Source organism: Actinia tenebrosa, unplaced genomic scaffold, assembly GCF_029948245.1.
Source record: "Actinia tenebrosa isolate PJP-AT-01 unplaced genomic scaffold, QUT_ActTen_1.0 PGA_scaffold1__47_contigs__length_23844297, whole genome shotgun sequence".
NCBI lineage: Eukaryota > Metazoa > Cnidaria > Anthozoa > Actiniaria > Actiniidae > Actinia > Actinia tenebrosa.
Window position 1 is genome coordinate 8,296,033 of NW_028292578.1, and position 18,733 is coordinate 8,314,765.

Consider the following 18,733-nt stretch of genomic DNA (forward strand, 5'->3'; position numbering starts at 1 on the left):
CCTATGATAGCAAATAAAAGGCGTTTATTAAGCGCACGTGGATACTACTAGTAATCGCTTTATTTGATAGTCATCTTTTTTGGTTGTTAAGAGATCGGATTTAAATTTCTGGCAACCGACCACAAGAAACACAAGCAAATAACAGTGATCATCGCGCAGAATTCTATTGTTCTATGCGACATTTACTTACAGTTGAGTGATTTTCAAAGATCGGTATAATGACGGTCGGTTAGCACTAGTTCACACGCTTCAAAAGGACGGTCGGTTAGCACTAGTTCACACGCTTCAAAAGGACGGTCGGTTAGCACTAGTTCACACGCTTCAAAAGGACGGTCGGTTGCCACTTGTTCACACGCTTCAAAAGGACGGTCGGTTAGCACTAGTTCACACGCTTCAAAAGGACGGTCGGTTATAACTAGTTCACACGCTTCAAAAGGACGGTCGGTTAGCACTAGATTACACGCTTCAAAAGGACGATCTGTAATAATGCTTTTTGGGCTTCCTTTATAACCATGATGCTTTGCGAGGAAGGGGGTGAGAGTTTTTTGGCCGTGAGAGTGTTTAGTGGTGAGCGTGGTTTCGTGACATTAAAAAGCGTTGAGATTCTTCCAATTCGTCTTGTTACAATTGGCGACCCTGCCAGGACACGAAAGATTCCTTATTACACGTCTTGGTGAAATCTCAAGAGAATTGGAAACCGAAAACAAAGGAAATTATCGAAATTTGTTCTACGCTACTCAACACGTGCTTTTGACAAACATGGCTGAAAACACCGAAAACTCCACCGAAAATGATCAAGTGGGAGATCAGAGAGTTAAATTATTACCATGGGCGACTGTGTATGTCGAAGATCTAGAAGTTTTGCCTGAAGACGACCTTTTAAAACGCTTGGAGACCGAGAGAGAATCAATCGCTAACTTCGATGAAACCAAAACGTCCGATGAAGTTTTGCAAGCCGTCAGCAATTTCTCGGCTCTTTGTATCGCTGTAGTACATCATTCTAAAGGAAAATGTAGTTACTTTAAGACATTGTGCGATTCTTTAGGCGAAGAGATTGATGCAGCCTGTAAGGAAAACGAGGAGTTAGTTCAGACCCGCCAGTCTCTTGAAAATCAACTCGAAGAAAACACTACGAAACTTACAAGAGAGAAAGAATCGATCAGTGAAGGCTTGGAACAAGCGAAAGAAGACCTGTCCACCGCAAACAAAAAGAATTTGGAGCTTGTTGCAGAATTAAGAGAGAAAAATACGAAGATCGAAGACCTGGAGTCGAAACTCGAGCAATTATCGCCATCACAACCTTCAAAGGGCCCGACAGATAAGTGTCAAAGGACAACTCCAACTCCTACATGTGTGGGGAAGGGACTTCCCTCCGATTGGTCAAAGATCTGTAAAAATTTAACGCCCTTCAACCCTGAAATACGACCAAATGCAGGCATTGAAGAGTTTATAGCCACCTTAAAAGTAAGTTATCAGTGAGACAACCACCCTACAGTGATGATGAAAAGCTAGCTATAGTAAAGATGGTTGTTGAGGGTACTGCCAGTATGCAGATACAGAGTTATTCACCAGAGATACGAAGTGACTTTGACAAACTTTGTGGACAGTTGGAAAAAGATTTCGGCAGATTCTCCTGTCAAGAGGCTGCAATTGAGGCCCTGCGAGGTAAAGAAGGCAGGCAAAAACCAACAGAAACACCCAGTGAATTTCTTCGCAGACTAAAACGACTATCAACAAGAGCTTTTGGATTTCGAGAAAGAGATGATGTTCAGCTAAGACTTGCATTTGTGGATGGCCTCCAACCTCACATTCGTCAACAGCTTGAGGCTTTAGCCCTCAATAATCTGGATGATCTCGTTGCAAAGGCAGAGATCTTCTATCACAAGCGATCACGCCCCAAGGAGCTCCAAGTGTGCGAGGTGAAGGACAGAGCAAGCCTTAACTTGGAGGGAGGAAGTGGAAGTAGAAAGACTTGGTCAAACCCCAGAGACAGTTTCAAGAGACAGAGGAAAGGTGATTGTTTTCGCTGCGGAGAAGCAGGACACTATGCTAGAGACTGTCAGAGAAGTGATGGAAAAACATCTAATGGATCAACCACAGGGATACCAACTCCAGCCGTTCAAAATCCAAGAGTTGAATTACCTACTGCTCAAGCTCAGCAAGATGGATTTATGGATTACCTAAAGCAGATAATTGACGGATATGAGCGACAGAGAGCACCCCCTAAGCCCCAAGCACCTGTAACAAAGGAACAAGTTTCAACCCCATCTGGACAGTGAAGGGAGGAGATACATGTGGCTCCCACAGTTGTTGAAGAGAAACATCCTGAAACTAATCAGACACATGAAGTAAGTGACAAGATAAGTGACGTACAAGCAGATGAGGATAATATGTCTAATGGAACTAACCCTGACATGGAAGTACAGTCTAGTATTGATGAGTCTAGTAGTAATGACGCAGATGGTGAAAAGCCTGAAGGAACACTGAATGCTGATGAGAGTCTACCGGAGACAATTCATGCTAGAAGCCTAGATGTAGATGGGTTAAATGGAAAAGGCATGGAATCTTCACCAGAAGTGAATTTAATCGAAAATAGTGACTGTGTATCTGATGACGTTCTGGGAGTTTTGACATTTCAGCGAGAGGGAGGCTGTCCTCATTTCACTGTTACCATAGAAACAGGTACAGATGTGTTGGCACCCTTAGACTTAGGAGCAGAAGCCACTATCATAACAAGGGAACTTTTTGAGCAGTTGTTGTTAAAGAATCCATGCCTAAAGCTGATTGATGGATGTGCAAAGTTGTACAACGCAAGTAATGGAAGAGTCAAAACATATGGTAGATGTTGGCTCAATCTGAAATTTGGAACTCGGGTGATCAGGCACCCAGTCTATGTATGTGATGTAAACACCCCTTTGTTGGTAGGGGCTGACATTTTGTGGAGATTATGTTGTGTCATTGATCTATTCAATGGTGTTCTTAGAAGTTGTACAAAGGATGTTGCACAGTTTGCTCAAGGATGGAAAGGAATTAACACTGTTCAAGTTGTCCCCCAAGTATGTGACGTGGAAGTACTGGAGACTATAACTGTCCCTAAGTTGACTGAGGCCCAGCGCATTAAGATGAGAGTCGCTAAGAATCAAGACATCAATGGAAAGGATGGGACAATACAAGGTACGGTGTGTCTTTATGAAATGGGACTAGAGATTATAGACTGTGTTGTGTCTACTAGCAAACAATGGTTTTGGATTTATGTTAGAAACACACAACATAGAGACATTATTCTTCACCGAGGCAAGAGGATTGGCAAAGTAGTAGCTATTGACACTCCCACGTTTGACACAAGTATAATGATTATCGGAGACAAGCCCTTAGGAAAGCAAGATACTGTGCGGGTTCCCAATGATTGCGAAGATGTACCAGAATGGCTAAACGTAAGACATGACACTGGTACTTTCCATGTAAAGAGGTTGACGATTCAGGACAGACCACTGAGGAGCGAAGATATTGAAAGTTGTCTCTCGGACCAGACCGGATTAACAGTGACATTAAAAGGTCTTGATTCAACAGAGAAGATGATTAATGTTGTTACACATTCTCCAAACTATAATGGTGAAGTAGAGAAAGCTGAGGAACAGATGGAGATTGGTTTGAATTCAGCGGAAGCTAACATCGATGAGCAAATAAAAGATGCAGTGGAAAATGCGGATGCAGCAGATGAAGGTCAGAAAGAACAATTATTGAATATATTATCAGAGTTCAAAGGTACATTTACTAAAGGCAAGAATGATGTTGGAAGTACAAACCTACATGAAGTTGAAATTCCCATTAACAATGCAGGGGATCCCATATATACTAAGCAATATAAGATCCCATGGGCTGCTTATGATAGTTTAAAGAAGATAATTGCAGAACTGGAATCTAATGACATTATAAGACCTTGTAATAGTACCTACAATTCACCAGTGTGGCCTGTTCTAAAACCAAATGGCACATGGCGAATGTGCATAGATTTCAGGAATCTTAATCGTAAAGTACCTATATCTAGATGGCCTATGGGAGATATAGACTATTCACTGTCACGGTTGAAGAGTTCAAAATACTTCACTACACTTGATGTTGCAAATGGATTTTGGACTATACCAGTAAAGGAGATGATCAACATAAGTTAGCTTTCACCTTTGATGGTGCATAGTATACGTGGACGCGCCTACCTTTTGGCTATGTCAATAGCCCTGCTGAATGGAACATTTTCTTACATAAAGTACTTCCAGATGTTAGAGATAGACACTTGTCATTGTTTGTTGATGATGTTTTAGCTAACAGTGATGACTGGGAAGAACACTTAAGTCAACTAAGATATGTGTTTGAACAGTTTTCTAAAGCAGGTGTTAAAGTCCCTCTTCGTAAATGTCAGTTTGCAAGGTCATCAGTGGATTATCTGGGTTACCACTTATCATCAGAGGGAATGTCACCACAGGCAAAGAAGACTCAGGTAATACAGAACTTACCTGATCCCAAGAATCAGTCACAACTGCGCAGTATTTTAGGAACACTTAATTTCTATAGAAGATTCATAAAGGACTATGCTAAAATAGCTGAACCATTGACAAGACTTCTTCGAAAGAATGTAGAATGGGAGTTTGGAATCAATGAACAGACAGCAGTAAACAAACTTAAGTCGAGCCTTTGTCAAGCACCTATACTGGGTTACCCACAGTTCTTTGAGGGAGCCGAGTTCATTGTCGAGTCTACATGTTCAACTGAAGCCATGAGTGCTGTCCTGTCACAAATGCAAGGAGACAAACTCAGAGTTATTGTGTATGCAAGCAAAAGCTTGTCACCTGCAGAGAAACTGTACAGTGAGTGTGAGAAGCATTGTTTGGCAACTACGTGGGCAATCTTACACTTTAAACCATACTTGTGTGGCCACCATGCCATTGTGAAGACTTCGCATCATCCAGTAACATTTCTAGCTAACAAGAACAATCAACTGTCTACTCGTGTTGGAAAATGGGCCCTTGTCTTGCAAGGTCAGTCATTCGAAGTACAATATAAGAAAACCCTCAATATGAAACATGTTGAGGGCTTGGCAACATTGCATGATTGTAGTTCAGAACCCAATGATATAGACACATTAAGACATCATAAATGGGACTCAGAACTTTGTGCAAACATGAAATGTGTGTATGCTGATGGATGTTCATTTACGGACGAAAATCAAAAAATTAGAGCAGGTGCAGGAGTTTATTGGCCTGAGTTGTCCCAATTCAGTCAAGGATATCATCTTGGAAACCAGACATCACAGTATGCAGAACTATCAGCTGTTTTAATTGCACTAATACAAGCCATTGAATTTAATCTTGAAGAAATTGTTGTGTGTACAGACTCTGAGTATGTTGCCAAGACATTCTTAGAATATTTACCAAGATGGAGACAATGTGGAATGCTAAACAGTAAAGGAAAACAAGTGAAAAATGCTGCTATCATTTCAACAATTGAATCATTGGTCACACAATCACAGATTGATGTTTACTGGAAAAAGGTGAAAGGCCACTCGCAAGAGGTTGGACAAGGTAAAGAAGGAAATGACCATGCTGACAGTCTTGCTAAGGAAGGAGCTAAAGATGGACAGAAGTGGGAATTAGATCCAGCACTCATTCCAGATAAATTCCAAAATGTGATGACTGTAACCTTTGAAGGACGTCAGAATCACAACCTGGACAACCAAAGAATCACAAGTGACAACGACACAGGTATCCCAATCAATGCTAGTACATATGATCTATATCCAGAAGAACCCAGTGAGGACCTTGTACAGGCACAGAATAAGGATCCAGACATTGGTCCTCTGAAAGAGTTAATAGAGGGTAAAGTTCAAGAACTCTCATCTGAGATTCTTAAGAACAATAGAGAACTGAGGTTGATGCATAACAGGAAAGATTCCTTCACAGTCGAAAGAGGATTATTGATGTTCATCAAAGATCAAGAGGGTTGCAAGCATAAATATGTTGTGATACCAAAATGCTACCGAGATCTTTATATGTGGCATATTCACGACCACCCCACTTCAGGTCACAGAGGAATTGATAACACTTATACTATTGCAGCTCAATCTGCGTACTGGATTAATATGTATAAGGACATTAAGGATTATGTACAACGCTGCATGACTTGCTGTAAGCATCTTCCCAAGAAGTGCATGTATAAGTCACCTTTACGTCCCAGACTTGCTAAGTCACCATGGAGTCATGTGATGATTGACTTTGTTGGACCACTTGTTAAAAGCCCCAGAGGAAATGAGTATTGTTTAGTACTTGTTGATTTGTTCTCTAAATATGTAGAAGCTCTCCCCACAAGGAATATGGAAGCAGAGACAGTTGCAAGAATGCTAGTTCATCACGTCTTCAGTAGATGGGGACTACCTACCAAGCTGTCATCAGACCAAGGTACTCATTTTACGGGTAAAATTGTACAAGAACTTTGTAAAATGCTTGAAATCAAACAGAATTTTCACATATCATGGCACCCCAAGTCTGGAGGAGCAGTTGAAAGAGCAAACAAGACCATAATGGAAGTACTAAAGAAGTATGTAGAAGGAGTTGGAAGGGATTGGGACTTGACTTTGCCATTAATACTAATGGCCTTGAGGTCAACACCTCATGGCTCTACAGGAGTGTCACCGCATGAAGTAATGACTGGTCGTCGAATGATACTACCACACCACTTAGTCTTTGCATATCCTGAAACTGCTGGTGGATATGACTCTGAGTATTCTTATGTAATTGAACTACAAGAGAATCTTAGACATACATTTGCCTTTGTGAGGGAGAACATTGAAGCAACTGCCAGAGTTAACAAGAACATTTATGACAGGAAGGCTACTAGCAAAGAATATGAAGTTGGTGATAAAGTTTACTATTTCCAGTTCCTGAACAGAAAGAAGCAAAGAAAGAAGTTTCTCACATGCTGGAACGGTCCTTACAGAATAACATACAAGGCTTCCTCGGTGGCCTACCAAATCAATGTGAATGGCAAGAGGAAGTGGGTCCACAGCAACCAACTAAGACCCTATTTTGGACCAGCACCTCTACAAAGTACAGTTCAGGATAATCTGACATCACCTGCACCTCCAACCATTCCCTCATTAACTACTGAAGACACCGAAGACAGTGGAGATGGTGATCCAGAGCAAGAGTGCACTCAAGAACCAGGGGAGGGACCCCCTGTTGCAGACAAAGTACCTGATGATGGGAAGAGGACTAAGAAGAACAGAGAGGCCCACATCAACCAAGAGAATGTTCTACCATCAAGACTACGTAGTGGGCACAGCAAAACATAAACATTTGAACATTTTAAAGAACTTTAATATGAAGTTGACACTTATCCTTGTTTACATTTTTGTTACTGTTATTGATCATGTGTTTATATGGAGGAAACACCCAGGGGAGGACCCCATGGTTTTCCTCCAGAGAGATTGTAATCATGCTTTTTGGGCTTCCTTTATAACCATGATGCTTTGCGAGGAAGGGGGTGAGAGTTTTTTGGCCGTGAGAGTGTTTAGTGGTGAGCGTGGTTTCGTGACATTAAAAAGCGTTGAGATTCTTCCAATTCGTCTTGTTACAGATCGGTTAGCACTAGTTCACACGCTTCAAAAGGACGGTCGGTAAGCACTAGTTCACACGCTTCAAAAGGACGATCGGTTAGCACTAGTTCACACGCTTCAAAAGGACGATCGGTTAGCACTAGTTCACACGCTTCAAAAGGACGGTCGGTTAGCACTAGTTCACACGCTTCTAAATGAAGCTCGGTTAGCACTAGTTCACACGCTTCAAAAGGACGGTCGGTTGCCACTAGTTCACACGCTTCAAAATGACGCTCGGTTGGCACTAGTTCACACGCTTCAAAAGGACGGTCGGTTGCCACTAGTTTACACGCTTCAAAAGGACGGTCGGTTAGCACTAGTTCACACGCTTCAAAAGTACGGTCGGTTAGCACTAGTTCAATAGCTTAGAAAGGACGGTCGGTTAGCACTAGTTCACGCGCTTCAAAAGGACGGTCGGTTAGCACTAGTTCAATAGCTTAGAAAGGACGGTCGGTTACCACTAGTTTACACGCTTCAAAAGGACGGTCGGTTAGCACTAGTTCACACGCTTCAAAAGTACGGTCGGTTAGCACTAGTTCAATAGCTTAGAAAGGACGGTCGGTTACCACTAGTTCACACGCTTCAAAAGGACGGTCGGTTAGCACTAGTTCAATAGCTTAGAAAGGATGGTCGGTTAGCACTAGTTCACACGCTTCAAAAGGACGGTCGGTTACCAATAGTTTACACGCTTCAAAAGGACGGTCGTTTGCCACTAGTTCACACGCTTCAAAAGTACGGTCGGTTAGCACTAGTTCAATAGCTTAGAAAGGACGGTCGGTTACCACTAGTTCACACGCTTCAAAAGGACGGTCGGTTAGCACTAGTTCAATAGCTTAGAAAGGACGGTCGGTTACCACTAGTTTACACGCTTCAAAAGGACGGTCGGTTAGCACTAGTTAACACGCTTCAAAAGTACGGTCGGTTAGCACTAGTTCAATAGCTTAGAAAGGACGGTCGGTTACCACTAGTTTACACGCTTCAAAAGGACGGTCGGTTAGCACTAGTTCAATAGCTTAGAAAGGATGGTCGGTTAGCACTAGTTCACACGCTTCAAAAGGACGGTCGGTTACCATTAGTTTACACTCTTCAAAAGGACGGTCGTTTGCCACTAGTTCACACGCTTCAAAAGGACGGTCGGTTAGCACTAGTTTACACGCTTCAAAAGGACGGTCGGTTAGCACTAGTTCACACGCTTCAAAAGGACGGTCGGTTAGCACTAGTTCAATAGCTTAGAAAGGACGGTCGGTTAGCACTAGTTCACACGCTTCAAAAGGACGGTCGGTTAGCACTAGTTCAATAGCTTAGAAAGGACAGTCGGTTAGCACTAGTTTACACGCTTCAAAAGGACGGTCGGTTAGCACTAGTTCACACACTTCAAAAGGACCGTCGGTTAGCACTAGTTCAATAGCTTAGAAAGGACGGTCGGTTAGCACTAGTTTACACGCTTCAAAAGGACGGTCGGTTAGCACTAGTTCACACGCTTCAAAAGGACGGTCGGTTAAAACTAGTTCACACGCTTCAAAAGGACGGTCGGTTAGCACTAGTTCACACGCTTCAAAAGGACGGTCGGTTAGCACTAGTTCACACGCTTCAAAAGGGCGGTCGTTTGCCACTAGTTCACACGCTTCAAAAGGACGGTAGGTTGCCACTAGTTCACACGCTTCAAAGGGACGGTCGGTTAGCACTAGTTCACACGCTTCAAAAGGACGGTCGGTAAGCACTAGTTCACACGCTTCAAAAGGACGGTCGGTTAGCACTAGTTCACACGCTTCAAAAGGACGGTCGGTTGCCACTAGTTCACACGCTTCAAAAGGACGGTCGTTTGCCACTAGTTCACACGCTTCAAAAAGACGGTCGGTTAGCACTAGTTCACACGCTTCAAAAGGACGGTCGGTTAGCACTTGTTAATGGACTGAAGTTAAACCACGATAAAACGGAGCGGATGTGTATCCACTCTAGGTTTCAAGACTGTCCTTTGTTGACTGAGATTCAAGTCTGCGGGAACATAATTGTCCCTTGTTTATCAGCTGTTAATCTTGGAGTGGTTTTTGATGACCGTATGACTGGTGAACTCCAAGTTAGCAATATCTGTAAATCCTCCTACTTCCACCTAAGGAATCTGTCTGCTATTCGTAAATATTTAACCGTTGATTCTGCTCAGACAGTTATTCATGCTTTTATTTATTCTAAACTTGACTATTGCAATGCTCTCTTGTATGGATTACCTAAATATCTTGTTGAGAGGTTGCAAAGAATACAGAACTCTGCAGCTCGTATTGTCACCTTCACTAAGAAATTCGATCATATCACTCCTGTGCTGGTTGATCTTCACTGGTTACCTGTTCACTACCGAGTCATTTTTAAGCTGCTGCTGTTAACTTACAAGGCCTTGAATGGCCTTGCTCCTTCATATTTGTCTGATCTTTTGACCTATCGCTCCTCCAGTTATTCTCTACGCTCTGTCTCTAATAAACTCCTCGTTGAGCCTAAAGCTAGGCTTAATACTTATGGTTTCAGATCCTTCTCCTTTTCTGCTCCAAGACTGTGGAATAGGCTTCCCTTAGAGATTCGTTTAAGTTCAACAGTTGCTAGTTTTAAAAATAGACTTAAGACACATTCATTTTCTCTTTTTCTTAATAATAAGGAGTATATTTAAGACTACGTGACTTAGATTTGTTTCACATATTGCAATTATTAGTTTTATCTTATAAATATTTACATTTTATTCATAATCAATAGGTAAGCATTTTGTAACTATTGTAAATATTCTATTGTAATTTTTTGTGAAGCGCCTTGGACAATTTTGGAGATGAGCGCTACATAAATAAATTATATTATTATTATATTATATTATTATCATTACTAGTTCACACGCTTCAAAAGGACGGTCGGTTCGCACTAGTTCACACGCTTCAAAAGGACGGTCGGTTGCCACTAGTTTACACGCTTCAAAAGGACGGTCGGTTAGCACTAGTTCACACGCTTCAAAAGTACGGTCGGTTAGCACTAGTTCAATAGCTTAGAAAGGACGGTCGGTTAGCACTAGTTCACGCGCTTCAAAAGGACGGTCGGTTAGAACTAGTTCAATAGCTTAAAAAGGACGGTCGGTTACCACTAGTTTACACGCTTCAAAAGGACGGTCGGTTAGCACTAGTTCACACGCTTCAAAAGTACGGTCTGTTATCACTAGTTCAATAGCTTAAAAAGGACGGTCGGTTACCACTAGTTCACACGCTTCAAAAGGACGGTCGGTTAGCACTAGTTCAATAGCTTAGAAAGGACGGTCGGTTACCACTAGTTCACACGCTTCAAAAGGACGGTCGGTTACCATTAGTTTACACGCTTCAAAAGGACGGTCGTTTGCCACTAGTTCACACGCTTCAAAAGGACGGTCGGTTAGCACTAGTTTACACGCTTCAAAAGGACGGTCGGTTAGCACTAGTTCAATAGCTTAGAAAGGACGGTCGGTTACCACTAGTTTACACGCTTCAAAAGGACGGTCGGTTAGCACTAGTTCACACGCTTCAAAAGTACGGTCGGTTAGCACTAGTTCAATAGCTTAGAAAGGACGGTCGGTTACCACTAGTTCACACGCTTCAAAAGGACGGTCGGTTAGCACTAGTTCAATAGCTTAGAAAGGACGGTCGGTTACCACTAGTTCACACGCTTCAAAAGGACGGTCGGTTACCATTAGTTTACACGCTTCAAAAGGACGGTCGTTTGCCACTAGTTCACACGCTTCAAAAGGACGGTCGGTTAGCACTAGTTTACACGCTTCAAAAGGACGGTCGGTTAGCACTAGTTCACACGCTTCAAAAGGACGGTCGGTTAGCACTAGTTCAATAGCTTAGAAAGGACGGTCGGTTAGCACTAGTTCACACGCTTCAAAAGGACGGTCGGTTAGCACTAGTTCAATAGCTTAGAAAGGACAGTCGGTTAGCACTAGTTTACACGCTTCAAAAGGACGGTCGGTTAGCACTAGTTCACACGCTTCAAAAGGACGGTCGGTTAGCACTAGTTCAATAGCTTAGAAAGGACGGTCGGTTAGCACTAGTTGACACGCTTCAAAAGGACGGTCGGTTAGCACTAGTTCACACGCTTCAAAAGGACGGTCGGTTAAAACTAGTTCACACGCTTCAAAAGGACGGTCGGTTAGCACTAGTTCACACGCTTCAAAAGGACGGTCGGTTAGCACTAGTTCACACGCTTCAAAAGGACGGTCGTTTGCCACTAGTTCACACGCTTCAAAAGGACGGTAGGTTGCCACTAGTTCACACGCTTCAAAGGGACGGTCGGTTAGCACTAGTTCACACGCTTCAAAAGGACGGTCGGTCAGCACTAGTTCACACGCTTCAAAAGTACACCCTGGTCATTTTAGCTTCATTTTTGGGTCCGAAATAACCAAGGTAAGACAAAATAATAATAAGTTTTAAATTTACTTGCAGTTTCCATCTTATAGACAGGTTGTACAATGTGCCATTCAATTTCTGCGCACTATTTACTTTAGTTTCCCTGTGTGTTCCCATAACATACCGGCTACATAACATCTCAGACTACCAATGTTCAAAATTTTATTAGGAAATATGACGTCAAATAACGCAGGAGTGATGACGTCATCAAACAAAAAATCGATTTATTCTCACAATTTGGTTTTGTGCTTGAGTAAAACATAAAAAAACCCTTAAATATTTTAATTCTATTCATGCGTTTATTTTGCAGTAGCAAATCACTATCAAATATTCAATTGAGCTAATACTGATCTTGGGTTACCTGTGGTGTTATATGTATGTGTCAAGTATGCGACTTTGTACATAATTGAATTGTCTGGAATAGTCAAAGCACCTAGTGAGAATGGCTTACTTCGTATTGCAATGCCAACTACTTCACATGCTTGTAAGTTAAGTGCCTATGATTATTTAACAATTATTGGGCAAAGGCGAACTGAATGTTAGAGAATATTGACTGATTTGTAAAAGGTTGAAATATTCATCATATTCACTTAGCCTGAGGTGAATAATTGTTTTAGTCAGGGGCGTATCCAGGGGATGGTCACAGGGTGCCTGTTACCCCCCCTTTCAAAGGCAAAAAAGATCTAACCAGCCATTGTTGCAGTGTGTGAAGATTTGTTTAGACTTAACTTAAGCAGCAGTGTACGTTGTTCTGCTCCCCTCTATCGACCATGATTCTTTTTCTTTAAAACAATAAATTGCTATGACGTCATAGTGACAATTTGGTATGTAAGGACCTCCCCAATGAGCCTTTTCATAGTTTAAGAATGATTCCACTGCGCATGTGATTTTATCCCGAATTTCTCACCTTTTGTCTAAACCTTCTTTTGTTCTTGATTAAACAAAAGGTGAGAAATTCGGGATAAAATCGCATGCGCAGTGGAATCGATTCTTAAACTATGAAAAGGCTAATAGCGCAGCGCAGTCGTGACGTCATAAAAACGAAGACAAAGGCGAAATTCGGACAAACAAACTTACAAGTTTACTTTCAGCAGATAATTTTCACAGCCGATCGCAGTTGATCTTAGTTTGCATGGGTTATTATTGCAACTTTAAGTAAAAATAATAAAATCGGTTCGTATAATCCTCGTAGCGTTGTCCGAATCTTTAAGCTATTTTTAGAATCAGTGCGCTGCGCTATTACAAATCCTGGATACGCCCCTGTTAGTATATATACTTTTATACTTTTATACTTGAATAGACTTGAACGTTGCTTATTATTGGCAATCATAACATAATATCATTAATCATAACACACATTCGGTTGATTTCCTTCATCATCAGTTATTGTTTTGTTGGCTTTCAAAGTACATGAAGTCCTAAAACACAAGACACAAATAAATCATTGATCAAAATGACTAGAGAATGGAAGGGGGCTGCATGACTGTTACAATAAGTTGTTTAAGGTGTCAGGTGTCTGATTTTTTTACATGATATTTAATTCAGATCCCAATCCCATCTACACCTTGGTATTACAGAGTTTTTGCACTGGTATAACAGATGTTTGCACTGGTGATTCATTAGAACTGTCAGCCAATCAGAATTGAGTAAATTTTTCATGTATATTATTATAGAGATATACCGGTAGAGTAGATTTTTATGGTGCCTCGCTTGAGTGCTTTGTGTTTGACCAGTGAACCGATGTACCAAAAATGGTGAATTACAAGTAATCTTACAAAAAGGAAAGAGTTCTGTGTCAAATTTAAGGGCCCTGTTGAAGTTTAAAATGTATTTGATTCCTCAATTAAATTTTGAGGGTTACTCAGCAGATTTGGTGCACACTCACTTTGTTGGCTTAAGGTAATTCCCTTGTTTTGCACTGCGCGTTTTTCTGCATATGCAACTAAATGCGAGGAACTAACAAAGTTAAGGCATTTTTCTTCAGGAAACTAAATAAGCAACATGTTCAAAACAAGTTTTTTTATTTTTTTATCTGACTCGTTCCAGTCTGCACTTGGAAAAGACTCAGTTTCGACTATTTTGAGATGTTTTGTCAAGATGTTTAAGCTCATGGAATATGACTTCTAAAACATATTTTAACATAGATTTTAACATTTTAACAATGTTCAATGTTAAATGAGGCTATATACTTACGATAAGGAAACAAGCTGCCATCAAAAGTGCTTTTATCTTTACGTCCAAGTCCATTGGAACTAACAATATATAAAAAAAAGTCAACTAGTACTCTAAATTATAGAATAACAACAACAATAATATATATAATATATATGTGGCCTTCTGATTTACTAAAAAAATTGATACACTACTAAGATTATCCTTGAGATTTGACCCTCGCACACTAATTCATTTTGAGAAAAATCATTAGCTCCCTCCCCGTTTTTTCCCTGAAGGGGGGGAGGGGTGGGAAGCGGCTGTACACAGGCTAAAAATCATTGGACTGAATTAAAGATTTAAAAGAATTGAAACAGTTTTTTTTTTATTTCAGTTCTTTGACTGACAGTCATTAAAATGCCAGTCGGCAAATGAGACATCAAACATTGCAGGTCACACTTCAACAATAATGGTAGTAATTTGAATCCTTGTTTTGGCCAAACAAGGAGATAAAGGGTCTGTAAATAGGTCACTTGATGCTAAGTCCAAAACCTGTTCGACCAGAGACCCTACAGGTGATCAGAGGTCTACACAAGTGTCTTGGGAATCGATATATGCCATGTAAGGTTTGTAACTTACATGTTATTCCAAAGTTGTCAGCATCTGTGAACATCTCCCGAACAAATCCAGTCCACTGCTTCGTGACTTTTCCTACTGTCACGGATCTGTCACTGGGATGTTAAATGAAATAGTATTCGGCATGAAGGATCTAGAGCTACACCAATTGCATTCCTAAGCCCTACTTCTCTCACGTTCTACAGCTCAAACTATGTTTATTTCACACTATATAAATATATACATGTGTACATGTTTTATATTCCTTAATCATAACTGATTAGTACCTCAAAATTAACATCACTGCCACAACTGCATGGGCAGCAAGGTCCATCAATAGTCAGAACTACTTCACCACTGACATCTTTGACTGAAAATTTAGGTTTCCAAAAAGTCCACCTGTGTATACATAATAATAAATTACTCACTAAAAGGTTAGTTATCACTAATAATTCCCATTCAATAGTACATCTGTCAGTAATAGTAAAAAGCTGTGTTTATCATCACTTACTCTTGTTCCACAGTCCCAATAACTGTGCCCAAAGGTGCCTGAACCTCAATTATTTGCAAGCAGCAAGGACAACAGCAGCATTGACAACGATATGGCCGTGAAAGGTGAATAACTTCTCTCTGGAAATTGTCTGTAATAGACATCTCAAAGGGCCGAAGAGGACCACAACACCATCTTGTGCAGCAATCAGTTTCTATGTTTGCAATCAATAGAGGTTATTTACAGGCCATGATGTCTGGATAGGGAAAACAGTTGTGACCAGGGTCTTGAAAATAAATGGACCATGGATGGCCCCTTTTCCAAAGGAGAGGGCAATTTACCTTTCCCCTATCCAGACCAACTTTCGGATGATAAATAATTTTTTACTTTTTTCCCCCAATTTACTTTACTTCTATTTCATTTATTTTTATTTTATTGCCACTATACACTCATACTGCATATTTTACTTATAACAGCCATTGATATAACATGACCTCTGATTGGTTAATTAATGAGCGCTAGCAGGCATCCAAAAATGGATAACGCACGCTGACGTCAGTTGAGTAGCTGTATGCGCTACATAATGCAGATTTCATTCATTAAAAAAAAAATATTTGAATTTTTTTGAGTAACAAAGATTAATAATGCTTTTGCTATGCTATAAAAGCATTGGTCATCGATTCCATTAGCATGCAACCATCGTTTTAGGTGCACATGCTCAGTTGCTTATAACCACTCAAGAAGTTAGATTTGTATGAGGCGTATTCATATTCCTTATTTATATACAAATTCAATTTCATATTACCTTCTGTGGCAAAGTACACTTGCTGATTCAATGAGTTGCAAACTCTATACTTATTTCTCATTTCACAGCCAGTAAACACTAGTGAAATAAAAAAAAGATTTCATTTTTAATCATACATTATTATAATTATTAGATTATTATCAAATTTTAAACCCTTTTTAGAATCTTTGTAGCTAAAATAATGTAAAAATAAATAAAAAAATTTAAATTAGGTAGCTCACAATGTCATAAGTTGTTGTATAATAACTCCTTAAATATAAAGCAAAGAAAATCATCAATTTAAAATATGAAAACTAACATTCTACCAACTCTACTTGTTGTTGTACTAGAATCTGATCAATCTGAGTTAAATATTCCAGACCAGGTGGACAGCCAGGCGGTGGGGGAGGAGCTGCCATCCATACTTGGCCAGGTTGTTGCTGCCCTATTGATTAGAATACAAATTTATTTCATCAATTTCCTTTCATACTAAACACTAAACAAATACATTTAAGACCCCATCCACGAGTCAAACATTTTGACAACATTTCCCAAAGCATCCAAAGCCCTGAGGTCAAAACCATGTTTACATACAAACATGCATGCGCAGCGTCAAAGCGCATGTTCAAAAGGATCAATTACCAGAGAAATAATCTCGGGTTAAACACGAAGTAAACAAAACTCCGAGAAATTGAGTAAATGGATTCATATTATCGTAAACAAGCTAACTAGTCACTAGACAGTGAGAGTTTTTCCAGCCACAACCAGTTCTAATTTGCCTTAACCATTTATACAACGTAAACACTAGTAAAGCCTGTAAAGTAAATAATTATTGATCCAGGATCATGGTGAATATGTTTGAAATTCGTCATCACAAGAAAGCTGAAGCTTAGTTATAGATCTATAAATTTAGATAATCTATTAACTATATGTGGCTGAAGCAAGCTTATTAGCTCTACACTAGCTAATCAACAAACGATATTTTTAGCCTATGAAGCAAATTCAAAGTTACATAAGCGTAACGATATTAACCAAAATGCATTCGTTATTTTTTAAACCGTCGTTAGCATTTTTAATAAATAGCTAGAGAATTCCTTTTATGATTTACTTAAGGAAAATTAGAAGCAAGACAAGAAGTTGCTTGAAAAATCGCTTAATCCTTGACCTTAAGTACATTAGTGATGGAAGCCAAAAACCGATCATCGGCGTTTAACGTATAATAATTGCGACAGAAGAGGGGAGTGTTTACCTGCAGAAAATAGTCAATTTTTATAAGTTAGCTCTAATCAAAACGATCTAAAATAGCAGAAGATTACAATAAAGTACCTGGCTGTTGTATGACAACTTGATCCCCTCCAACACCGTACTGTTGCTGCCCTTGAACACCCTCCATCGTCGTTTGACTTTCTTCACCTACTGCTTACTGCCCGCTCCGCAATTAGTAACTTACTTTTGAGCATGCGTTGTGTGAAATAATACAGCTATTGATAGATGATGACGAAATGTTCTATTCTAAGCGATTAATTATGCTCATAAAACAGTAATGATGAAAGGTAAATTATACACCGTAAAAAGATGAAAAAACTTAAGTTTTAAGTCTTCTAAGTCTTCTAAGTTTTTTCATCTTTTTACGGTGTATAATTTACCTTTTCATCATTACTGTTTCATTAGAAACACCGACGCAGCTCACACTAGTTTTTAGCCAGTTATATTTAATTATGCTCATAAATTAGTCGAAAGTGGCTAGGCGTGGGATGGATTAGCACCTGTTTGTAGCCCAGAAAAAATACGCAGCAGAACCGTGCTGCGAGGGTAATCAATAAATGTAATACCAATACAAGCTCTACCACTCTTCTTGAGTCCGCAATGGGAAAATGTTTATACACGAAAAGAGCTTAATAAATCCATATACACTGAGCAAGGGCGCTAGGGCAAAAATTGGTGGCTTTTTAGCCGTTAGACTCCGTTATATTGGTGTTTTTTTAGCCGTTAGAAACTGTTTAAACTGTTACTCATCTGTTCTGTTATGTGCTGGCTTGATTTATTCAGTTTTCCCGTCTATATACGCCAAAAATACTGCTGTGACGAACGGTTTAATCGTACGTAACGCCTCTTGGTTATTTAGGGGGATTTGGATTAACTCATTAACTTATCAACCGACGCGTACGCTTACGTAAGCGGTCACGAGGCAGGTATAGGATATAGTAGTTCGTTACGTACGATTAAACCGTTCGTCACAGCAGTATTTTTGGCGTATATAGACGGGAAACTGAATAAATCAAGCCAGCACATAACAGAACAGATGAGTTTCTAACGGCTAAAAAAACACCAATATAACGGAGTCTAACGGCTAAAAAACCACCAATTTTCGCCCTAGCGCCCTTGCACTGAGCTTGCCCATGCTTACTTGAACGATTTGTTTCTTCTTCATTTTTTTTCGTTTCGACCTTTCAAGATGTTGCAGGGAACTGTGAAAGGGACTATTGCTTACTCTAAACATACAGCTGCCCTGAGAAGTGGCATATAAACCAAGGATTTGCAGAACCAAAACAAAAAAAGAAAAAAAGGAAAAGAAAAAGAAAATGAGAAAATAAGAAAGAAGGAAAGAAAGAAAAGTTTGCGCTGTGTAGTTTTACGGA

General features: G+C 40.1%; 1 pseudogene across 1 annotated transcript; it reads right to left on the reverse strand.

Annotated features, from left to right (window-relative positions):
- Positions 1-12,199: 12,199 nt before the first annotated feature.
- LOC148909804 (phospholipid scramblase 1-like) lies at positions 12,200-17,611 on the reverse strand (annotated as a pseudogene). Its single transcript, XR_016120275.1, has 8 exons — positions 17,421-17,611; positions 16,414-16,539; positions 16,116-16,193; positions 15,332-15,524; positions 15,108-15,219; positions 14,845-14,974; positions 14,248-14,306; positions 12,200-13,472 (listed from the first exon to the last, which is right to left on the reverse strand). The product of XR_016120275.1 is annotated as a phospholipid scramblase 1-like (transcript).
- Between the last annotated feature and the right edge of the window lie 1,122 nt (positions 17,612-18,733).